The following is a 25,645-nucleotide window of genomic DNA, read 5'->3' as shown; positions in this document are numbered from 1 at the left end:
ACATGCACCAAGACTGAAGGGCTTGAAACTGGCCTGGGCCAGCTAAACAACAATGACAACTGCAACAAAAAATAGCTGGGCGTTGTGGCAGATGCCTGTGGTCTCAGCTGCTTGGGAGGCTGAGGCAAGAGAATCACTTAAGCCCAGGAGTTTGAGGTTGCTGTGAACTGTGATGCCATGGCACAGGGCGACATAGTGAGACTGTGTTTAAAAAAAAGAGAAAATGATTAGAAGAAAAGGAAAAGCCACAGGACCATCCAAGCAGTGTCATATTCAGGTGTGGTCTTCCTGAATCTAGCATAGTCAGGGGCCATTCCTAAAAGAAAGAGAAGCTGCACTCTTTTCTCCATTTTATCACAAGCCTTCCATATACTGTCACCATTGTGTTTATTACTTTGTAAATCCTTTGACAAGCAAGGCTTTCTCTTTCCGACATGATAGCATATTGCCAAATATTGGTTTGACACCCAAATGATATTATTCTAAGGAATAAATAGCCCAATGAAGATATCATTGCAAAGCTTTCCAGATTTCAGATGTGGTCTTTAGTTTCAGATTAGAGATACAAAAAGTAACATGCAGAGGTATTCATATGTTCAGAACTTTTTGTCATCTGTCTGGCCTCTTCTTGGCATTACAGCCAGACAGAACAGTGTGCGTCTCAGGCCCTTAAAAACATGAGGTAAACTTTTAATGTGTAATAATAAAAGCCAAATGCATGCAAACGAGATGTTTCTATTATTGCTTACATTAATTTCAAAGGGAAAAAAATACACTCAGAAAACAAACCAAAAAAACTCATCTTCTTAGATGCTAAGAAGCATCTAACTAAACTTTATGAAGAAAAAAATTCCTTTAACATTTACATTCATTCATTCATTGACTTTTGGGGGATTTTTTGAAACAGGGTTTTGCTGTGTCTCCCAGGCATCATCATAGCTCCCTGTAACTCCTGGGCTGCAACAATCAGGAGCTCAGCCTCTCAAGGAGCTACAAGTATGCACCACCATACCTGGCTAATTATTTTATTTTTGTAGAGACAGGGTCTCATTCTTGTTCAGGCTGGTCTCAAACTCCTGGCCTCAAACGGTCCTCCCACCTTGGCCTCCTAAAGTGCTAGGGTTACAGTGTGAGCTACAGCACTTGGTCTTTTTCAGGAAATATCTTCAGACACTTACTATGTCCCTGATTGGTGCCTTCCACAGTGGATTTACTGACAGGGTATGGCTCACAAACACTAGAAACAGGAAAGCAAGCAAATGAAGAGAGCAGTTGTGTGTGTTTTATACCAGGGGAGTTCCTTGTTTCCTTTGGGATTTTGACATGTGATCTAAGTTATAAAAACTTAGCTTGATACCTTTTCTGTAGTTTTTCACAACATATTGAGCAGATAAATATTTTACCATTTTATAAATTATTTTGCTGTTTAATTATTTCAAAATCACTTAGGACTTGCTCCCTTTCCCAGTGACCTAATTTTAAACAGTGGCGCTGCTTCTTAGAGAGGCATTTGGGTGGGCAGTCAGTAGGGGTCAGAACAAACCTGATTCCTTTGTTCTGTTTGATTTGGTGTGGTGCAGTGTCATAAGTAAAATACTCTTAATAAAAAGAAAAACTGAAAAAAAAAATGCTCTTAATTAAGCTGCTACCCAACTAATTTATGAAGTCTTATCCAACAAAGCCGTTACCCAAACCCAACAGAATTCATAACATCTTGAAGCTTCTAGGACAAAAAATAAAAAATAAATCTTGGAAACTTCTTGTTCTTCTTTACATGTCTTTTACTTTTTCCTAGCTTTGTGGAGATATAATTGGTGTGCAAAAAAAAAAAAAAATCATACAATTAATGTATCCAGTTTGGTGCCATATCCTACGGTTCTTGTTGTAGCATTTCTCATAGTTTATGATCAACATTTCAGCTAGGTAGAAAATCTTTGCCTAGTGGCGACTGTTAGAAAAGAAAATGGATTTCCTGAAAGGAATAGAAATGCCTTTAAAAATATCATATGATTAATTTATAGTGCTTTCATGCAGTTGTGAGCTAGGGCATGTGTATGTATCTAAATATACATTATACCAAATTGGAATAAAAATATTTATAATATGTCAAGTAAATGAGACAATGGGGGAAGATGGATATTTCTGCCTAAGAATTGTTTCTCAAAGTCCTTTCATTATAGCCATTTTTAACGAAAAATTTAAACTATGTTTATACTATATAAAAACCTTCAAATCATTGGGCAAGAGACATGAACAGAATCTTTTTCCAAGAAGACTGACACGTGAAGAAGTGTTCATTGTCTCTAATCATCAGGAAAATACAAATCAAAATCACCTTGAGATATCACCTAACTCCAGTGAGAGTAACCTGCGTCACAAAGCCCCAAAGCTGCAGATGCTGGCCTGGGTGTGGAGCGAGGGGAACACTTAACACACTGTTGGTGGCATCACAAACTAATACAGCTTTTTGGGAAAGAAGTAGGGAGAATCCTTAAAGAGCTAAAAGTAGACCTTCCATTTGATCCAGCAATCCCATTACTAAGTATCTACCTACCCAGGAAAAAAAAAATTTATCATACAGACTTTGCCCTCAAATGTTTATAGCAGCTCAATTCATAATCGCCAAGATGTGGAAACAACCCCAGTGCCCATCAACCCATGAATGGATTAATAAGCTTTGGCATATGTATACCACAGAATACTATTCAGCCATAAAAAGGTGGACTTGGAGAACATTCTCCTAAGTAAAATATCTCAAGAATGAACAAGCAGGCATCCCAGGTACTCAATACTAAGTCGATACTGGTAGATTAACAACTATAGGCCCACGTGAGAGAAAAACACAATTAAATTCAAGAAGGGGGAGGGAGGAAAAGAGAGGGGGCCTGGTGATCTCTCACCTAATGGGCGCGATGTAAGAGTCTGTGACACCCCGGGTGAAGGACTCGACTGTAGCTTGGACTCTACCCAACAAATGCAAAGAATGTAACCGAATCGTAGGGACCCTCATAGTAATCTGAAATTAAAAAATAAGCAAAAACCTTAAAATCCGTTCTTCCTCTTGATGATATACACGTAGGAAATAGTACTTTTTGAAAATAGACGGAAAAAATATTGATTTAGACCCTAACTAATGACCGGGACAGCAGAGACCTAGTTTTTGAGGCAGAAACCTCAAGAAAATGCTGTGAGATGTCCTGGTATAAGAAAAGCAGCCATCTTTTGCGCCCTCAGTCTATTTTGAGTACAGTAACGTATCTTACTTGTAATCTTCCTTTCACTGCTCCCAGACATGGGAAGGTAACCTTTGTCTCCTTTTCTTCCAGTCTGTGGGTCTCTCTGTTCTGTTCATCAGGGTCCCTGTCAAGTTCAAAGCAATTTTGGAGAAACTCTTCAGCTTCTCTGTCCTGTGAACAGAGAACATAAACGTAATTATAATAACAAACACCTCTATGGAGCTTGCTATGAAGGAACAACTGGGCAAACACTTTGGTTTCTCTCAGCACCCCTCTGAGGTTGGCACTATTAGTATTTCCATTTTACAGATGAAGAAACTGACCCACAGAGAGGCTAAGTAGCTTGCCCAAGGGTCACACAGCTAAGGAAATGCTGGAACTGAAGTTTAAGTCCAGAGAGTGTGTGTTCACTTGTGCCATTTAGGGGCTCATGGATTCATATGGAGGTTGCGGCTACAGCTCAAACGAGTCCCAGCGGTATGTTTTGCTCCACTAGCCCAGGGTTTTTAGGAGGAAGGGTTTACTCTTGTTGTCTGATTGACTCAGAACCCCAGCCTCCTTTTATTCTGTCTGGCTGCTTCTCGTGTTCTAGTTATCTCCTGGGTTCTTGAAGACCCTTGAGTGGTGACCATTGTTACTGGTGGTGTACATGGCTGTGACACTGCCGAAGTCCTGAACACATTGCTGTCACACAGAAGGGGCTCCAAATGATTTGAGTTGACTGTTCCCTTTCGTAGTCCTTAAAGTAACACTTGATTGCTGCACGATCTTCCAGAGGTTTCGTGTCTACTTGCTCGGTGCTTGTTACCTTTCCATCCTTGCTGTAAGCTACTAAGGGGCAGGTACTTCATCTTGTATGGGGAGTTTATTCCCTTCATGGGAATAAAGGACTTTAATCTCAAGCTCGTGAGACTGAGGAGGATGAAGAGGATGTTTCTCAGTTTCTGCTGCTGTGAATTTTAAAGCAAAAATAAATAAATAAAGGCTTCAGATCATACTCTTAAGTATACTGCATTGGGCCAGTGTTCCGGAAGCTCTGAGTACAGTCAGCCCTCTGTACTACAGGCCAGACCCCGAGGTGGATCCCTCACTGCCCACCAGCCCACATTGAAAGCGAGATCAGAAACCAAGTAGCCCATGTGCACTAAGGCGGGGGTGCTGGCGGAGCCAATGCTGTCTTTAAAATAAATTAAGGGACTTTTAACATTTCAAGGGGGAAATTGGCAGTTTCCCAAGCGACATAATTACAGGACAGTGTGTAATGTGTAATTAAACTTAACTATGAAGCAAATGATTGGAATAAAGCCTGGTGGCACATCATTTTTTGTTCCCATAGTGCTGACAGATCCTCCCCTCCCCTTGTCCCTGAAACGGCTTTAGCAGCAATTGCTCCTAATTTTTTCAAAATAAAATTATATGTTGCCATTTAAACACACAGTTTCGTGTAAAGGAACCTTTTTTATTTGAGTGACATTTTCCTTCTAGGTGATGGGGAGCAAAGATTCAGTTTAGAATAACAAGGACCCCAAGGCACAGCCTTGCTGGGACTTTAAAAATGATTCTTTGTCTAATAATTTATTTAAATACTTTGTTACTGGCTTTTATTTTTATTCTTTCTGTGACCAAGGCTTGGAGGCTTGTTTTTATGTACAGTTTTTTTTTGCATGTTTTAAAAACAGTGGCATTAATTTTGTTGATTGTGAATAACCAAGCTGTTACTGCCAAATAATTGGGACCCCTTGAGAGTGTGAATATATGTGATTAGATTTACTAATTGAGCTGGAAGGAAGAATTTCTGACTTCCAAAGCCAATGATTTGAATGGAATGCTTCAGGCCTCGGGATGAGATCATTGTTAAATGTGGGTTTGGTTTTATCTCAAAAGACCCATCATCCCAGGGAGGAAGGGAGGGCAGATTCTCCATGGACCCGTTGGCAGACAGCTGGATAGAGCTGCACACACTGTCTGCGTTTGCACCACCTGGGCTGCTCACCTGTGTTCTTTTGGTACTGCACTCGGTGTCTGAAATACAAAGCAGATTTAAACTGGTAGTTATACATTGTATATTTCAGTCTCTTTTGGTACCGCCCCAATCGGAGCATTAGGTTCAGAAAGTTTTTATTTAGCTTTATCTAAACGTTTTTTTGCTGGTGGTCTTTTGTTCTTTTTTAAACCCTAAGCCACAGGGGAGTTTGAAACAGTGATGGATTAGATAAGGAAAAAAAAAAAAAAAAAGAAACCAAGCTGTGTAATGAACTCTACACAGTTGACGCATTATAAACCCAAGTTTAGTGTGAATTATAAAGTTGAAAACCATAGAAGGCGCCCATGTGGTTGACACCTGTACTAAAGGACCAGCCACAATGTTAGCCAAGAGTAACTACTGAGATTTCTCTCTTGTGACCCAGTTAACATCTTCCTATCATTTCTCCAGCCTAGTTTTTTAAATTCAGTAGACAGTGTCCATTTTTATGTCTTGCTATGCTACTTAGATAAAGATTTATTGAGTATAGAGTACCTACGCTGTGACAAGCCAGCCCTCCTTTCTGCCTTGATCGATTAAACTCCTGCCTTTAAATGTGTGTTTTTTTACCTTAACTGTGTAGAGTTCAGCAAGTGCTATCTTGAGAGTTTGCTACTGCCTCTCCCTTTCCTGCTCTCACTGCCGTGCATATTGCAGTGCAGAAGTTCAAAGACGTACAGTTCCTTTGTTTTCTGGGAATCCTCTCTTTTATGTTTGTCTAGAGTTAGGAAATGTTATAGGCCTCTTTGCCTTTTTCTCTTTTAATTACTACTCAACATTTTAGAATGGTTTTACGTTTATAGAAACATTGAGCAGAAAGTACAGACGGTTCCCATATATTTCCTCTTTCCCTTGTCCCACGCAGTTTTTCCCATGACTAACATCTTGTGTTAGGTAGTCCATTTGTTACAATTTATGAGCCAATATCCTGTAACCTTACTATAATTGCTTTCCAGTTCCAGGGTGGTTTGTGTTGATTCTTTGGAATTTTCTACATAGACAATCATCTCATCTGTGAACAGTTTTATTTCTTCCTCCATATATATATATGTATATATATATACCTTTTATTTACTTTTCTTGTCTTATTGCACTAGTTAGGACTACTAGTCAGCTATTGAGTAGGAATGGTGAGAGGAAACATCCTAGCCTTGATCCCAATTCTAAGGGCAGAGTCAGGTTTCTTACTGTTAAATATAATGTTCATTATAGGTTTTAAGTTGATGATTTTTGCCAAGTTGTGGAATTTCTTCTCTACTTTTAGTTTGCTAAGAGTTTTTATTAAGAGTTAGTATTGGCTTTTGTGAAATGCCTTTTCTTCATCTATTTATATCATTGCATGATTTTTCTTTTGCTCTGTGACAAGCCAGCCTCTTTCTTTCTGCTATTTGATAAAATTATTTTGGCTATCTATCTTGTATCTATTTATATCATTACATGATTTTTATTCCTTAGCCTATTAATATAACAATTATATTAACTGGGTTTTTTTGTTTGTTTGTTTGTTTTTAGACCGAGTCTCACTCTGTCCCCCTGGGTAGAATGCTGTGGCATCATTGTAGCTCACAGCAACCTCAAATTCTTTGGCTCAAGTGATCCTATTGCCATAGTCTCCTGAGTAGCTATGGCTATAGGTGCCCACCACAACGTTGGCCTGTGCCTCAGTCTCCCAAGTAGCTGGAAATACATTTGCCTGCCATATGCCCAGCTAATTTTGCTATTTTTAGTAGTGACAGTGTCTCCCTTTTGCTCAGGCTGGTCTCAAATTCTTGAGCTCAAGCAGTCCACCCACCTTGGCCCCCCAGAGTGCTAGGATTACAAGCATGAGCCACCATGCCTGGCCCACATTAACTGATTTTCCAATGTTGAATGAGCCTTGCAGACCTGGAGGAAATCCCATTTGGTTGTAATGTATAATCCTTTTTATAGTTTGTTGGATTCTATTTGATAGTATTTTGTGGAGGATTTTTACATTTAAGCTCATGAGAGCTGTTGGTCTGTAGTTTTTTCTTTCTTATAACGTCTTTGCTTGGTTTTGGTCTCATGGTAATGCTGGCTTCATAGAATGAGTTCTATCTTTTATTTCCTGGAACAGATTGTAGAAAGTTGGCATCATTTTTAGGCTTAAATATTTGCTGGAACTCACCAATGAAATTATGTGGACCTGATACTTTCCATTTTGGAAGGTTATTAATTATTGATTCACATCCTTTAATAGGTCTACTCAGATTGTCTGTTTCCCTTTGTGCAAATTCTGGTAGATTGTGCCTTTAGAGGAATTGTTCCATTTCATCCTGTTTACCAAATTTGTGAACATGGAGTTGTTCATAATATTTATCATGCCCATGAAATCTGTAATATGGATTCCTCTTTCATTCTTGATGCTAAAAATTTATCCTTTTATCTTTTCTTTCCTTATGTACTCAGGCTAGAAATAGATCATTTTTATTGATATTTTCCAAGAACCAGCTTTTGATTTTATTAATTTTTCTCTATTGTTTTCTAGTTTTCAATTTCATCAATTTCAGCTCTAATTTTTATTACTTTTTTACTTTAGTTTACTTTCGATTTAATGTATTCCCCTTTTTATAGTTTCCCAAGGTAGAAACATAGATTGTTGGTTTTTGTCCCTTCCACCCCCAGCTGTTTGAATTCCTTAATTGTTATTTTGCTACAAATATCCTTTTAGCAATGGATCTGCCTTACACAAGGGCTACACTTGGCTAAACCTACTCAGGACTTTGCTGTTTAAATGTTTCCTGGCTCTAAATATGGGTTACCTTTAGAGACCCTTCCAGTGACAGAAATCTCTGGCTTAGTAGATTACTAAGTGTGTTCATTCCATTAAGATTCAGTTACTGCCAAACTTCCATCTGCAAATTCTGTTGATTCTACCTCCAAAATATACCCAGAACCCTACTTCTTTTCCCCACCTTTATCACCATTACAGTAATCCAGTGTGTTAATCTCTCTTCTAATAGTGTAATAGCCTCCTAAATGGTACAGTGTGCTTTCTCCCGCTCACCTTGTCTATATTCAATACAGCTGCCAGCATTTTAAGATGCCAGGGTGATCCGCCCCCAAATTGGTCATAGTGTGTTACTCCTGTGTGCGTGTCCATCAGTGGCATCTGTCTAATTCAGAGTGAAAGTCCATTGACATTGTCATGGCCTGTAGGTTCTGCAGCTTCTGCTTCTCTGTCTTTATGTCCTTCTTCCCCATTGCTCCCGCCCTTAACTCCAGCTACAGAGACCTACTTTGTCTTGTTAGCTAGAACTGCCCATCAGAATGCCTGCAGAAATTTAATTTCTTACAGTCTGAAGGTTATAAAGCCAAGATCAAGGCACCAAAATGGATGGTGTCTCCTGAGGGCTCTCCTTGGTTTATAAATGGCTGCCCTCTTGCAGCCTCTTCACATGGTTGTCCTACTGTGCACATCCCTGGTGTCTCTTATAAGGACACCAGTCACGTTGGATTAGAATCCCACTCTAACGGCCTCAATTTTAAGTTAATTGCCTCCTTGAAAGCCCTATCTCTAAATACAGTCACTGCTGAGGACCTGGGCCCTGGGATTTCAACATGGAAATGTTGGGGGAGACACAGTTCCGTCCTTTGCATAAGGTCATCCTTGTTGACCAAGCATGCTGGGTGCCTGCAGCCGCCAGCCTTTCACTTGCTGCTCTCTCTCCTGGGCTTCTGCTGCAGAGGTAGCCCCCATGGCCCGCTGCCTCACTTCCTTCAGTCGCCAATGACCTTTCCTCACAGCCAAGTAGAAAACAGCAGGTTCATCTCTGTGCTCTCTATCTTGCCTCCATTGTTTTTCTCCACACGTAACTCCTTTCTGATTTGCTTCTGTATATGCCGCCATGTTTATTTCCTGTTTACCCTCACTAGTCTGCACACCCCATGAGGGCACAGAGTACGTACAGTGTCACTGCCCAGAGCCACAGGCATGCAGAAGATGCTCAGTGCTTATTTGATAAGTGAAGTGTCTGCATCGTGTGAGTGGCAGGATCCTACCCGAGAGTTCTGGTGTTCCACCTTCTGGCATGATTTGCCCCAAGGATAGAAGCTACTCCAACCTCCTGGACTGCAGCTGCCCTTCTGGCCTTTGTCCATCTTGGAATTGAAACTCAATCAGCATCTGTATCAGTTTGCCCCCAAATGGCCTTGCTGTAGATATGCTGATGCTTAGGCTTGGGTGAATCACTCTGACTTTCTCTTTTGTATCAGATTCATGTGACCAGAGCCTAGCCGGTATTAGCAACCTGCCTACCACATCAGAAGGTGTTCTGTATGGATATAATAAAATTTAGGTGGTAATGTTCCCAAATGTCGCATTGTATTAGGTAAAAATAGCTTGCCCCAAAGGAACTGTGCTGCTCACCTGGTGTGCCCAGGACTGTTTGACATTGTCAGGTAATTTTATTTTTACGTTAACCTCAATTTGATCAACTTTCCCCCTGCATTGGCAAAACTCGAGATTCCAAAATTTAGTATTAATCAAAAATACTAGACAGTTTTTTTTAATATTTTATAAAGCAACCGAAATAATTTTAGTAACAGATGTAATAGTCCTAAGAACTGACTTATTTTTCGCTGGTTTATCAAATGCTATTCTGCAGTAAGCGTCCTGATACCCGGAAACTTTTAGAATCAAAGACTCTGGTGTTTGCCTTTCGCACCATGTCTCTTTTGCCCTGCACCCTCACTGTCTGTTAGGGGACCACTTCAGTTATTCATTCAATGAATGATGAAAGAGATGATGTTTCAAACCGCCAACCAGTGCTTTTTTTCTCCCCCAACTCCTTTATGGCCATAAGAGCCAAAAAATGCTAAAATATTTTGAATAATAAACATATGACATGACCATTTTACATGTGACCTCATTGGATTCTCACTTCTATGGTACCCATTTTGGCATTTCTTGTTCCTACATACACAGAGTATGGCATAAACATAAATTGTGGGCAGAACTGACCCCTCTACCAAAACAAATAACTAAACTTTGGTCTTCTTAGTCCTCTGCTCATAGAGAACTCCTTTGCGGCCTTGTAACATATACATAGCGTCCTGGCTTTCTTGACTGAGACTTTACATAAGGCTTGATACCGTGTAGCTCAAACCCTGGCTCAGAGAGGTTAAGTACTTTGTTGAATTTTTATAAGTGATGATAAACTTGGACATTGGACCCAGAAAGTTCTGGTGGTGACTTTTTAATACTTTATATTTAATTCAGTGGTGTGCTACTAAAATAGGGCTTTTTAGTTTTTTATTTTTTTTCCTTTTTTTTTTATTAAATCATAACTTTGTACATTGATGCATTTATGGGGTTCAGGGTACTGTTTTCATATACAATGTGAAATGCTTACATTGAACTATGTAACAAGTAAATTTATTTGAGGTTAATGTGAGGGTACAAACAACCAGGTCAAAATATTTGATTTTGTCATGTAGAGTCCCACTTGTGGTTATGTCCCACACACAAAAGATGTGCCAAGCACGCCTACCCCATACCCATTCAGTGAGAGCATGCCAATCCCTTCATCCTCCCCCCAATTTGAATTGACCTAAGTTTTTCCTCCTATGTGGGCATGCATCAGATCATATACTGGCTTCATATTAGTATTAAGTACATTGAATAATTGCTTTTTCCTTCTTGTGATACTTTCCTAAGAAGAATGTGTTTCTGCTTCATCCAGGATATTACAAAAGATGTGAAGTCATCATCTTCTTTTATGGCTGAGTACTATTCCACAGTGTGCATGTACCACAATTTGTTAATCCATTCCTGAGTTGATGGGCATTTAGGTTGTTTCCACATTTTGGCAAATGTAAACTGAGCCGTGATAAACAATCTAGCGCAAATGTTCTCATGATAAAATGATTTTTGTTCTTCTGGGTAGATGTCTAGTAGTGGAATTGCAGAGTCAAGTGGGAGATCTAATTTGAGATCTTTGAGGATTCTCCATACATCTTTCCAAAGAGGCTGTATTAGTTTTCAGTGAATAAAATTTAAAAAAAAAGGTGTGGGAAAGATTTTATGAAGAAGACTTCTGTGGGCAATTGCAACAATAACAAAAATAAATAAATAGGACTTAATTCAACTGAAAAGCTTCTGTATAGCTAAGGAGACAACAACCAAAGCAAATAAACAACCTTCAGAATGGGAGAAGATATTTGCCTATTATAAATCAAACAAAGACTTGATTACTAGGATCTACAGAGAACTCAAATTAATCAACAACAATAAAAAAAGCTAACAATCCCGTATATCACTGGAAAGAGACATGAATGGAACTTTCTCCAAGGAAGACAGAGAAATGGCTAACAAACATGAAAAAATGCTCATCCTCCCTAATCATCAGAGAAATGCAATTAAAGCCACCCTGAAAGAGCACCTAACCCCAGTAAGATCAGCCCACATCAGTCCCAAAGCTGCAGGTGCTGGCCCAGCCATGGAGCGAGGGGAACACTCTTATGCAGTTGGTGGGACTGCAAACTAAAATAGGGCTTTTCAAAAAAGTGTGTAGCATTTGCCCGTATACTCCTGACGTGGGTGCCTTTGAGCTACAAACGCTTTACAGCCTCAGCGCTGTTTGAGAGTTACCACACCTGTCGGCCTGCTTTAGCATGCCCCTCATTCTGTCCTGGTGCTGGCTTTGCCTTCATGTAAGTTCTCCCACCTGTTCTTCTTAGCACCATGGTGAACAGTGAGGGACTATGGGAATTGGTGAGGTTAACGTCAGTGTTGTGTGAGTCGTGTGACTAGCTCATAGTGCCAGCAAGTCATAGAGCCAGGTGAGGGTCACTCTTTCTCTCCTGCTGACTCTCGGGGCAGGAGCCTGAGGAGAACACAGAGCCGGACTAAGAGCTCCAAGGAACCTGCTATTAGAAGGGCTGAAGAACTAACAGAAGGTGATTGTGGGCAGGCCGAGAGAGGCCCCCCATCATCAATCGACATCTGATTCCAGTGGGATGTGGTGGTTAGTGGGGTGAGGGGCGCAAAGTAACTGATGAGCTTCTCTGAATTCAAAATTCTCTTAATTCTTTGCATTTATAAATAGGTATTTGATTAGGAATTGTTTCCTCAAGAGCCTAGAGTGAAATCCCCTATCCTTACCACTACCCATGGAAAGGGGCAGCTGCTTTGAGAGGAAATTGTGGCTCTTTCAGGGTTAGGGGTGACCGTGCGAGTCCATGTCTAGGGAGGAGGCCTACAGCAGGGTCAGGGGAGCTTGGAGCCCAAGGCGGCTTCTTTCTCTCCTATGGAGAGAAGGCCCAGGATTCGTAGCTTTTCCTTTCCCCCTATGAGTCCAGGTGAGCCAGTGCAATGATCCTAGAGGGAGAATGTGAAAGGACACATTTGATGGATGATGGTGCGTTGATACATTTTAAGTGGCAGAAGTGTTGAGATCTTCCGACTTAACATTTCCATTTCTAGAAATGTACTTAAAGGATGTATTTTTAAGATTTGCATAAAATTCGCTGTGTAAGAATATTTGTCATTAGGCTCCAATAAGGTGCAGTGTGAGGAGTCCTAGAGTCAAGAGTGGTGAGTGAGGGCCCACGGCAGGCACCTGGGCCTATTCACCAGGGCAGACACAGCACCTGGGATTTATGTCTTTTTTGGAAGAATTCGCAAGTGAAGAAAAAGTAACCTCTTTTTGGTATATAACGTATGTGAGATAACGGATCTCCCTAATATTTCCAACTTGTCATGGAGGCCCACTGGGACCAAGAGCAGCCGGCCTCTCTGTGGTACCCACCCTGTACCTCAGGTGGCAGAAGAGGACTCAGTTCATTCCAGAGGGCAGTTTGGAGGTGGCCAGCATTGCTTCCCGGGAGGACCACGGCACTCCGGGCTTTGGCCTGGCCATGCTTTCTTCCCCTTTCCATTCATATCATCAGAGGTCTTTGTCAGTTACTGAGGAATGAAATGTCCCATTGCTCTTGTTCTAAAGAAATAGTTTTGAGTCTCTTGCTTTCCATTTTCAGCTGTCACCTGAAAGCATCCTAGAGTTAACTGAGAGGTGGGCCAGTCCTTAGCAGGGAGAACAGGTGGGTGTTGAGGGCATGTTTCCAGCTGGAACAGGAGTGTTGGAATGGGAGCTGTTAGCCAGTATGCAGGAAGGGGAAGGAAATCCTACTGAGTGTTATCACCTGGGAAACATGGGGGGGTTCCTCTCCCTGTGCTCCAGAGTGGGGTGCCATTCTGAAGGCCACTTTGCTGAACACCCCTTCTCTGCCCCTCCATCCTGCACCTGGATTCCTGGGTTTGTATGTGATGGGAGGTAGCTGGTGGGGTATGTGGAGAGGGACATTCCTTTGCTATGGGAATTAGTTCCCTGTCGTCTCATACATCTGCCTGCTGCTTCTCACTGCCTTTACAGGAAGCATTTATAGCAAATAACTTGCCAAGTGTTTTCCATAAACATACAAGGAAGGACATTTTTCACACATTCCAGCATTCTGTAAATGTTTATTTTCACAATACACAGGGAAGGTGGAGGGCACAGTTTCCCTGAACAGGCCTTTGAAATATGGGCTTTGCCCCACGGAGATTTGCCTCTGAGTTTTTCCTTCCACGTGACCACGTCATCCCTTTACGGCACCCCAGGCCCATGCGGTCCACACGGAGAGTTTCCAAATGAGTTTTCCTGCACAGCTTTGAGTCTGTGTGCAAATACATGCCCCCACTGCAGAGGAGCCTCTAGGTCCTGGAGAGTGGGGTTGGAGGTCCAGGATGCAGCAGTTAAGCCCTTGCTTCTGATAAAATCCATAGGTGAGATAGAACAGGGAGTATGGGTGACAGGGAATTAGAGCGTGGTTGTGACTCACCTCACATTCATTTGAATATGTAGAAATTAGGGAAACTCTCATATTAACAGTCGATGTCCGTGTAAGGGATAGAGATGCTGGCTGAAGCCTCCCTGGACGCTGCCAGCCAAACCAGAGGTCAGAGTCACCTCCTGTACTGGCCGTTCACTCGTTCAGTAGCTACTTCATTAATAAGCACCTGCTATATGGGGGACTCAGCTGCAGTGTCAGAGAGTCACAGGGGAGAGAGACAGGGCTTGACCTCATCAGGAAAGGGGAGTGCGGGTACTCCAGCACTCTTTGCGGCTGTAAGAAAGATAGAGATATAAGGTTGCCACATTTTAGAGGAAAGAATTACACAAGATTTGTTTGAAGAAAGTGACAGCTGGGTTGGGTCTGAGAGAGAAGGAAAGCTGTGACAGGTGCTGGAGGGGCGGGGCGGGGATGCAGTTTCCTTAGGGGGAAACTCATCTGCACCCAGCCCTAAATATGGGAGATGCCATCCTTAGCAGGAGGAGTGAAGATTTATGATGTACTGAGGTGAGTTCCCTTTAAAAAGCTGGGTTCACGCTTGGCGCCTGTGGCTCAAGTGGCCAAGGCACCAGCTACATACACCTAAGGTGGTGGGTTCAAATCCAGCCTGGGCCTGCCAAACAACAATGACGGCTGCAACAACAACAACAACAAAAATAGCTGGGCATTGTGGCGGGCACCTGTGGTCCCAACTACTTGGGAGGCTGAGGCAGGAGATTTGCTTGAGCCCAGGCATTAGCTGGAGGTTGCTGTGAGCTGTGATGTCACGGCACTCTACCCAGGGGGACAGCTTGAGGCTCTTTCTCAAAATAAAATAAAATAAAAAGCTGGGTTCAATAAAAAACCTTTTCACATATCTCTACCATCAAGTAAAATGACTTATAGCCTAATTTCTTAATTAGGTTTCAATCAATAATTTTTCCATTGTAGCTAATTTCCTATGTGCATAATAAGAAACTTCACATTTTCTGTTTGGAAATATGTTCCCGAGATGGCCAATTTATTATATGCCCAGAAGAGGAGCCTGTGAAATAATTCTCCTTCCTCACCTTTCTGTCTTCTCAAGTCCGTTCTCCCAAACTAGAGTGAATTTTTATACCTATGAGCTAAATGAGAAAATGAGGTGGGAGCTGAGTTAGAGTCATTCATTTTGCCATTAGCATTCCTGGAATGTGCTTATTTAGTAAAGCGAGTTATATTCAAATCTGTTTCAGACAATATTTGTGGAGGGCAGCTTTGCTTTAAGGCTGCAATAACCGTTCAGACAGTGGTGACAATTTCTCGGTAAGAAATCAGGGCTTGAGAAATGTCAAGCTTAATTTTTCATCCAACAGTGACTGTCAGACAAAGGCAAACATCTCGGTGTCTTTGCGCTCCGCTGAAGGAGATGGGAGGCATTTGTATTCAGTCATGTAATGTCGAGTGAGTCAAAATTCTGCCCTGTGATCTTGAGATTTATTGCTAATATTGTCAAAGATGAGGAGGGCTTCTCTGCCTTCATTCAGCATCCATTTCTCAGTAGTAATGAGTCTCTCTTGCATTCCTGGGTATGGGATGCTAAAAAGATGTCTCAGGGCATCAGTTGAAGGCTGAACTCAAGGCTTGCCCTCTTCTGGATGAAGCCCCCCCCCCCCACTGGATCTCACGTGCACTTTCACTGCAGAAAGTGACAGTTCCCTGTGAAAACCATGAACAACATGGAGGTGCAAAAAGGAAGCCAAAGTCTACCCATCCGACAAATCCGGCCCCCTTGATTCAAGTAGTTCAGCGACAATAAATGCTTAAAAATGGATCGAGTGAATTGTGGATTGGGTGGGTCCATCACAAGGTAATGTATTTATTGCAGGTGATACTGGATTTTTGATATTGAATTTCTAGGCTCTTGGTCTCCGCAGTTGGAAGAATGAAGCGACGGACCACAGGATAGGTTTTATTCAACAGGTATAAGTGTTACAGCTCTTATGATAAGCCAAACCTCCTTGTAGAGTAGGATTAGCAATAAGATAGGTTTTATAATATGAGTGTTACAGCTCTTATAAAGGAGCAAACCTCCTTGCCAAGTGTTTACAGCTCTTACAAAGGGGCAACCCCCCGTGTGAGTGTTTACAGCTCTTACAAAGGGGCAACCCCCTTGTGTTTACAGCTCTTATAAAGGGGCAAATCTCATAGAGCAGGATACAAGTGTTACAGAGCCAAACCTCTTTGCTCTTCTCCTGAGATCTGCCCAAGTCTGTGCTCAGGGTCTCTGGCTTATATAGGGCCAGTTGTCCAATGAGCTTTTGGGTCTTGCAAATAGACTAATCGTGAATAGGTTTTGAAAACGGACCAATTAGGGATGCACTGGAGGAATCCCCAGAAGTCCACGTGAGAAGACAGCACGGCGCCAGTGTCTTTCCCCCCACGTGTTCGGTTCTTTTGGCTACTGGAGCCTCCATTGGGGGAGGGAAGCTCCCCCTTTTGCTCCAGCCTGCTGGTTCCTCTAGCACCTTTCTACTGGAGCCTTTGGTGGGGGAGGGAAGCTCCCATCCGCTTGCTCCAACCTGCTGGTTCCTCTGCTGGCTGCCCCACTGGGCTGAGCTGGCCGGGGTGCCACTTTTCCGGTATCACAGGAATACGAGGAAGATTAGTGCTGGATTTCAAAAGATAGTTTTATGAAAGCAGTCCCTTACTTTGCAAAATGTGGACCTTGAACTGGGAGCATTAGCATCATCTGGGAGTTTGTCGGACACGTGGGACCTCAGGCCCCAGCCTATATTTACTGAATCAAAATCTGAATGTTGACAAGAATCTGAGTGATCTGTGAGTACTTTAAAGTTTGACAAAGACTGGGATTGTATGTAAAATAAAATATGAACTTTCAAAAGCAAAAGCAGTGGAGAAGTTCTGCATCGATAGACAGGACAGGCTTCAGTGGCTTGTGAGGGCCAGCAGAGCTAAATGCTTGCGAGTTTGCACATGGTAATTATTTGACATGTTTTAACTCTTTTGAAATTGAGGTGAAATTCACATACCATAAGATTCACCATTTTTATGTGAACTATTCACTGAGTGTTATATAACCACCGCCTCTGTCTATTTCTAAAACATTATCATCACCCCAAAGGTGAACCCCATCGCTCTTTCTTTTTGGACAAAGTCTCACTCTATCTCCCTGAGCCCTTAGTAGAGTGCTATGGTGTCGTCATAGCTCACAAGAACCTCAAACTCTTGGGCTCAAGCAATCCTCTTGTCTCAGCCTCCTGAGTAGCTGGGACTGTAGGGGTCCACCACAACACCCACCTAATTTTTCTATTTTTAGCAGAGACAGGGTCTTGCTCTTGCTCAAGCTGGTCTCAAACTCCTAATCTCAGGCAGTGCTGAAATTACAGGCGTGAGCCACTGTGCCCTTCTCTATTCTCTACAGGCCTCCCAGAGTGCTGAAATTACAGGCGTGAGCCACTGTGCCCTTCTCTATTCTCAGGGTCTTGCTCTTGCTCAAGCTGGTCTCAAACTCCTAATCTCAGGCAGTGCTGAAATTACAGGCGTGAGCCACTGTGCCCTTCTCTATTCTCTACAGGCCTCCCAGAGTGCTGAAATTACAGGCGTGAGCCACTGTGCCCTTCTCTATTCTCCTCAGTGCCTGGCAATGATCACTCTGCATTCTCTCTTTTTAACTCTTACTAATGATGTTTTTCTATTAGTCACAGTAAAACAGAACCAAACAGACCAGATGTTTTTTTCATCTATTCCCATTGCTTTGCATGTCTTTAAAAACAGAAGATTTGCAAATGGTGGGAACTAGGCATATAGACATGGAATGTACCTTTAAATCAGTGGTTCTACAAAGTCTAGTGCCAAAGTAGCAGCATCCACAATACCCGGGAACTTCTTACAAATGCAGTTTCTTGAGTTCACTTGAAAATAACTGAATTCTAATTGTGCAGGTGGGGTCCAGTAATCTATGTTTTAATAAGCTTGCAGAGGATTCTAATAGAAGCTGAAGTCAGAGAACCGCTGCTTTAAATAGAGACCTGTAATGATGCCTACAGGTGCCCAGCACACCTGTCCCATCCTTGGGCCCAGGAACACAAGTACAGGCATAAAGAGGGATGTCTTTTAGATGAGGGAAGCAGCTGGGAATTGCCCCCTGCTACCCTCTGGCCTTTGCACAGGCAGCAGGGCCGCTTCCTTGCACCCCTCAGAGCTGTTGTGGCCACTGTGCAGGCACCAGCACGAGTCATCCCTGCAGCGATTCGGCCTTTTCCCCTCTTTGTGCTACTCAACTTGATACTCAAAGGGAGGCCCTTTCAGCAGAGTGTGGCCGCAACTGCTCTGTGTGTGTCACACGTCCCATTTTTGTTGCACTATATCAAAGTGCAGGGAGCATTTCTTTTTGGTTGATTAATGTTCAATTCAAGGTCTATTATGAACCTCCAGGCTTTAATTACTACACCATTACGCAGTCAATTCCTTGCCATTTTATATTTATGGCCTTTATTATGTCTCTGTATGTGCAATGGCCTAATTTTATTCTGGAAGCATTTCACCTCATTAGCTGGGTTTTATACCGTTCCTCTCATTGTTCAGATTGTTATTTATCATGGTTCCCTGTGTGTATTTTCTATTTGTATTTTTTTCACTAATCTGACCCCTTATGCATTCTTTTTTTCTTTTCCTGGGATGCAGTGTTCTTTGGGTCTTGACAACAGCTCTTTAATTTTTGCAAACTGTGCTCTGGGTGTTCTTTTTTTGTTGTTGTCATCCTTATTTTCAGATTAATATAAGAGTATAAACGATTAGGTTACAATGTTTGCATCAGTTAGGTAGGGTCCCTGTTGTAGTTGTGTCCCGCCCTCAGGAGATGTGCCCTATACCCTTACGTTGTACACCTTAGGTGGGAGCACACCAAGCACACCTCCCCCCAACTTGAATTAAATTGAAGTTTCTCTTGCGTGGGTATGTATTAGTTTTTCTACTGGCTTCATATTAGTATTAAATATATTGGATATTTGCTTTTCCATTCTAAGGATACTTTACTAAGAATAATGTGTTTCAGCTCCATCCAGGCTAATACAAAAGATGTAAAGTCTCCATCTTTTTTTAATGGCTCAGTAGCATTCCATGGTATACATACACCACAGTTTGTTAATCCATTCCTGGGTTGGTGGGCATTTAGGTTGTTTCCATGTCTTCTATTGTAAGTTGAGCTGTGATAAACAATCCAGTGTAATTGTCCTTATGATAAAATTACTTTTTTTGTCTTCTGGGTAGATGCCAGGTAATGGGATTGTGGAATCAAATGGAAGGTCTGCTTTGAATTCTTTGAGGATTCCCCATATTTCTTTCCAAAGAAGCTGTATTAGTTTGCAATCCCACCAGCAGTGTAAAAGTGTCCCCTTCTCTTCACACCCCCGCCAGCATCTGCAGCTTTGGCACTTTATGATCTGGGCCATTCTCACCGGGTTGGGTGATATCTCAGGGTGCGTTTGGTTTGCACGCTCTGGGTGGTCTTTTACCTGGCGGTCAGTTGCACTTGTTAACTTGGTCGTTTTTTCTAACGCTTTCACCCACTATCCTCTCCCACTATCTCAGAAAAACTTAGGATTTGGTTAATTGAATTGCTTATTTTCTTGGGTTCTATCTCAGACCTACTCAATCTAATCCAAAGGGAGCCACCCATCAGTGGCTGAGCTGGTTCATCAGTGTTGAACAAGCCGTCCATGATTCTGATGCACACTGAAGTTTGAGAGCCATGTTTCTAAAGAGAAGGTAAAGAAACTTCAGGAAACCCATCTAAGTCAGAAATAATAATATTTACTCCACCTGAGTCTTTACCTTGCCAAAGAGCAAAAATGATCGTCCTCTACAGCAGTTGTGTTTTGCTTTCTGTTGTTTTCAACAGGTTTGTCCTAGAGCTATAAGAATATTTCAGAAGTACAGGAGGTGACACCTTGGACCAGAGTTCATGTATTAGTAATTATTGCAGTAACAGTAGTATCAGTCATCTCCATCACCGAGTGCTTGCTGTGTTTGGGATGCCGAGGAGATCTTTATCTCTATGTACTTCTTCATTTACTCTGTGACCCTTGCTGGGTAGGTGTTCCTACCCCCATTTTTTCAAGAGAAAACTGAAGTTAAGAAACATGCACAGAGTCAGCAAGAACAAGATTTTGTCTGTTAAAAATAGCTCCCGGAAGTTTGTTTCTGCATAGAACCACAATGCTATCCACTCTGCTGTTACCGTGTGAAGGCCTTTCCTGCTCATAGCTTTATTACCATCACATATTTCCTCCTCTACTCTTTCCCTGAGATTCGGAGACCAGGGATATGTTCTGTGGGGTGAGGCCTCCTCAATTCCTGGGCCAGGTCTATTTGTTTCTATGCTTTGTGACCATGGACCAGTTGCACATCTCTTGGCCTCCATTTGCCCTTCTGTAAAGTGGGCTGGTATAGTATGTCTGTCGTGTGTTAGTGCACGTGTGCGGAATGGGACAATCGTTACAAAGCCAAGCCTAGGGAGATAAGTGTGCTTTTGATCTTTCACTGTCATCTTGCCTGCGTCCCTAGAGCTTTGTTCTCTTAGGTTTATTTACTTTGGGGTTCACTTCTTCATAGGTGGAGCCTGTGGACTAGCAACTCGTGGTTCTGATATGTTCCAAATTGTTTTCCTGCTCAGCATCCTTTCTGTGATTTTAGTGCTCTTTTTCTGTCCATGTAAAGTCATCTTATTAGGGCTTTGGCCTGCTCGTTTAATTCCATGGACTTAAAATTCATGATCACAATCATCCTCCTGTGCAACATCCTGTGCAGCAACCTTTTGAGGCAGCATCTTTCTGATGCTTGTCTTTGAGTTTCTTGGACTTGCTCATCCGCATCATTGGTACCAAGGGAGAAGGGAGGGGAAGCGACTGCTGTGTCTCTTTCCAGTCTCTGTGAGAGGAGGCAAAACCAGGCTTATTCCTTGACCTTAGATAGGTCTTGGGTCATGGTGATGGATCTAAGGACAAAAGCTTTATTCCGGGGTGTTTCCCAAGTATGTTACTAAGGAAAACTACTTCTTTTTTTTTTTTTTTTTCTAACTCATCAAGGAATTGTTTTTTTTTTTAATTTTTTTAAATTAAATCATAGCTGTGTACATTAATGCAGTCGTGGGGTACAGTGTGCTGGTTCTATATACAATCTGAAATATTTTCATCAAACTGGTTAACTTAGCCTTCGTGTCATTTTCTTAGTTACTGTGTTAAGACATTTGTATTCTACATTTAGAAAGATTCACATGTACCCTTATAGGATAAACCATAGGCATGGTCCCACCAACCACCCTCCCTCCACCCATAGGAAAACTACTTCTTTGTTGCAGTGTGGGGGACTTCATTGACACAGACAAGGTGTTTGTTTATTCATTGGTTTAGCATGTGAGAACACTGGCATTTCTCTCCAGTGGGTCAGTAGACAGGCCTATGAAGATAAGGGCTCTGAGGATGGGTGTCCTAAGGTGACTAGAACTGCTGAGTTTGGGGTCTTTATTGCCAGGGACATGCCATGCAGTGATTTGTTTGTTGGGGTCCTTTCTCCTTCTCCATGTGAATACCACCCTGTGTTCCTGTGGGAGAATCCTGCTTGAACCTAAGGACAGGGGGTTTCTTGTTTTGCATTTCTGGTGTAGGTAGATGAGGAGGCTCCTTTGTCTCTATGCCTCTCGTGCTAAAAGGACAAGCAGGTCTGTGTCTCACTTTCATGAGTCCCAGAGGCCCATCATCAGAGAGCCAGTCTCACTGTAGTGGTGATTTTAGCTCAGCTGCAGGTAAAAATATTGTGTAGAAATGTTGGCAGAGGACTAGGAAGAGGGAGGCCATAAAGGGATGAGCAACACTAACTCTCTAGAGTCAGTTTTAGGCACTTTGCTTTTGTTATGTGACTAGACGGTCACAACACTCCCATGAAGTGAGTTTTATATAACATCTCTGTACCTCACGAAGAAATGCAATGCCTTGTGAGAGTCTGTGCTGGTTTTTGGCATCTTTTCCCAGGATCTGCACATCATCAGTGCTTCTGGTTGTAGTGTTGTGTCAGAATTAAGGCAATGCTGACAGCCCCTTCTCTTTGGAGAGAACACAGTACCACCTCACACATGCCCTCCGTGTTTCCTCCCAGGAGACCAGTCTTCCTCATCTGACCCTAGGTGAGAGTCAAAGCAACATGAACTCAGTTCAGAGAGGGAGAAGCCCTCAAAGCTTGCTCCAGCATTGGCTGCAGGAGAAGCAGAATGGAGCACACTCAGCCCCAATGGGGAAAGCTTCAACAGAAACTGGAAGAGAGAATCAGAGACAACCAGCTGAGTGTGAGACAGTGACCTAATGCTAAGGAAGAGGGCACAAGAGCCAGAGAAGGGGTGGAATCTTGAGTCTACCTGGCATTGTCCTTAGCACTTAATGTCATGCCCAAACCAAATAGGTTCCTACTCTGCCCAATGAGAGAACAATGAGAAACGTGGAGCATTTTGAGGGGAGCCTGGAAGTTATGGACGTGAAGCCTGGGATACTCCACAGAAGCTTCGGTCATTCACCCTGAGGGAACTGTTACCGATCTTCAGGGGATAAATGAAATGACAGAGAACCTGATAGCTTTGCATAGGAAGGGCTGGGATCCATAGACTCACTTCAGTGAGACAGAGAAAATTGATAACATTTCCCTGAGCCTCATTAGACATGAAATCCATTGCGTTTTATGGTACTGTGTATGGATGTGAAGCCAGTTTGTAGGCTGTAAAGGGACAAGGAGAGATTTGGTCATTGAAGACCTTAAAAATTAAACCCCAGGACTGACAGACGCCAGCTCTGGAACCTAATCAAGTCACCACTACCTTTTGTTTCAACATTTTTTTTTTCTTTGAGCCAGAGTCTCTCTTTATCACCCTGGGTAGAGTGCCCTGGTGTCACAGCTCACAGCAACCTCAGACTCTTGGGCTCGAATAATCCTCTTGCCTTAGCCTCTCAAGTAGCTGGGACCACAGATGCCTACCTCAGTGCCACCTGGTTTTTCTATTGTTAGTAGAGACAGGGTCTCACTCTTGCTTAGGCTGGTCTCAAACTCCTGAGCTCAAGCAATCCACATGCTTTGGCCTCCCAGAGTGCTAGGATTATAGGCATAAGCCACCTTGCCTGGCCATTGTATCAACCTTCTTAAGAGAATAATAATACCTACTTTAAAAATCTTATAGACTTATTGAGAATCAGTTGAGAGAGAATATATAAATGTACCCTGTAAACTATAAAGTATTTTATAAAGTATGCTTTCTATTGCACAGCTATCTGGCGTTTTGGTTTTTATAAAACATGGCAAAGAGTTACTACTTCTTTTGGCTTATGTCATTCTAAGATAAGTGCTAATAGCAGGCTTTAGAACTCCATTGTGGTTTTATAGTACACTTGCTTTTAAAACTGAGGAGTGAGGAGAAAATAAAGATGAAAAAATATGCCTCTATTTCCAAATGGAGCTATTCAAAATGTCTTGGGTAGACATGGTTAATATCAGAATATCAAAACTGAATGGAGAAATATTGGTGGTTAATAAAAAAAGCTACTCTCTAATTTAAGAATCACCTCTCACTATAGTAATATCTAATTAGCAATATTCATAATCACAGTCTTGTCTAAAATATTTCTGTCAGAATGTTGATTTTAAAACTTATCCTGGTAGCTTTAAATATTCCTATCTGCCTTGACAACAGAAATCAGCCAAGAAGGAGGGTTTATTTTTCTTTAGGTAGGTAAATATGGTAAGATAGATGGTGCATTAAAAGATAAAGAGAAGGGCTTTTCCAAGCTTATTTCCATATTGATTACTTAAATTACTACTTAATTTAGTGCCTGCTAATAAACTGTGCCTGGAAAATGTTTCTCAAACATTTATTGGCTGCAGTAATTCTACCTACAGTGTATGCACCTCACATCCTCATTGAATATTGATGCAGTCATGAAATGTTAATAGAATGGTAATGTGAAATACAAGGAAACGTGCTCCTGGGGAGCTGGTAGCCTCTGAAAACTACCTGTCTCCTGTCTTTCTTTATGTCCTGTCTTCTCCTCGCTGTGTGTGTGTGTGTGTGTGTGTGTGTGTTTCCCCCAGTTTCTTTCCTCCTCGTCAGGAGATTCATATTTGCTCTCTGATCTGGCTGTCTCAAATACAAATTTTTTAAAAGAGAAATAAGATTCACTGATTGACAGGAATTTACTTGTTCTCCTGCTCTCTGGAACGGAATGTATGATTAGAACCAAAAAGGGTTCCCTTAAAAAGAAGACAGTGACTCAGGTTTAGAGTTGAAAGCGACCTTTGTGCTCTGGCAGACTGAGCTGGGTGTGTTTTGCAGAGTTCAGCACACTGCCCAGCTCGCCTGGGGGGGCTCTGACCTCCATCCCTCTGCCTGGAAGATTCTTTCTCACAGACATTGACATAGCAAGTTCTTTCTCATGCCTTGATACTCAATAGTCTGATAACCTTTGACCACCTGTTTATCGAAAGTCACTTCTCAAGCCTTCTGTGTTGTTTTCGTCACCCGACAACTTATTTATTTTCATAGCACTTGTTTTTCTGTGTCCCCTTCAATCAGCATGAATGTTCAGGGAGGTCAGGGCCATTGTCTGTCTTGTTCTCCACTTTATAAGGCCCAGCCATCTTCTTAGCCAATGACAGGTTCAATTAATATTGTTGATGAAGCGGATAAAATACCCATCCCTGCCCCTGAGGGATCCTCAGTGTAGGGTAAACAGCGTGGTTAAGTCAGTGCACAGCACCATTGTGGATGCTGCTGGGAGATGAGCAAAGTGGTGCAGCTGTCTGGGAGAGACCAGACAGCTCTTCCCGGGGAAGAGTTTCAGAGGCAGCCTTTGATTGTGGGTAAACTGGCTGTTTTGTGAGATTAAATAGTCTCCTCATTTGGATTTGAAGATATGTACTTTAGAGTTTTATTATTTTGTTTAATCCATGCATAGAATGGTTCCCTTAGTTATAAGTGATAGGAATCTCTCAAACTAGCTTAAGAAAAGAGGTCAATTTATTAGATGGGCAAACACATTTTCAGAGGAAGAATTGAACAGACCAACCATGAAAACAGGGAAGTAGTTGTGCTACAGAAACAGGCTCAACCAGTGACTAAAATGCTTCTAGGGCCACCATTGTCTTTCATTTCTCTTTTTCTTTGTGTTTTGGCTTCTTTATCTTTTTTTGCAGGCCAACACCCAGGTAGCTCCTGAGGGCACACCCCAGGGGCACCTTCAGAGCAGTTGGGCCAGTTTTTCCCCTTTGGTATGAGAAGTCTCAGGGAAGGGCTCTGATTGGTCCAGTTTGTGTCACATGTTTTCCAGGTGTGATTTAGTCAACTGATGTCAAAGGGTGAGATCTTGTAAGATCACGGAAACTTCTTGGAAAATACTCAATTGAAATTTAGGAGTTGAAGCTACAAAAACAGTTGCTATTCCCAAGAAAAGAAGATAGGATAGGGTAGGATAGCAAGAGAGTAGTTTGATCTCTTAAGTCAAAAGTCTTTATTGTACCA

General features: G+C 42.1%; 1 protein-coding gene across 1 annotated transcript in view; it reads left to right on the top strand.

The window, feature by feature from the left end:
- Positions 1–25,645, top strand: part of ELMO1 (engulfment and cell motility 1) — a 551,882-nt gene that overhangs the window by 285,204 nt on the left and 241,033 nt on the right. The gene's annotated exons all lie outside the window — the stretch shown is intronic.

Source organism: Otolemur garnettii, unplaced genomic scaffold (assembly GCF_000181295.1).
Source record: "Otolemur garnettii isolate 467f Iridium unplaced genomic scaffold, OtoGar3 scaffold00028, whole genome shotgun sequence".
Lineage (NCBI taxonomy): Eukaryota > Metazoa > Chordata > Mammalia > Primates > Galagidae > Otolemur > Otolemur garnettii.
Note: the sequence above shows the minus strand (reverse complement) of the source record. Positions and strands in the feature narration are given on the sequence as shown.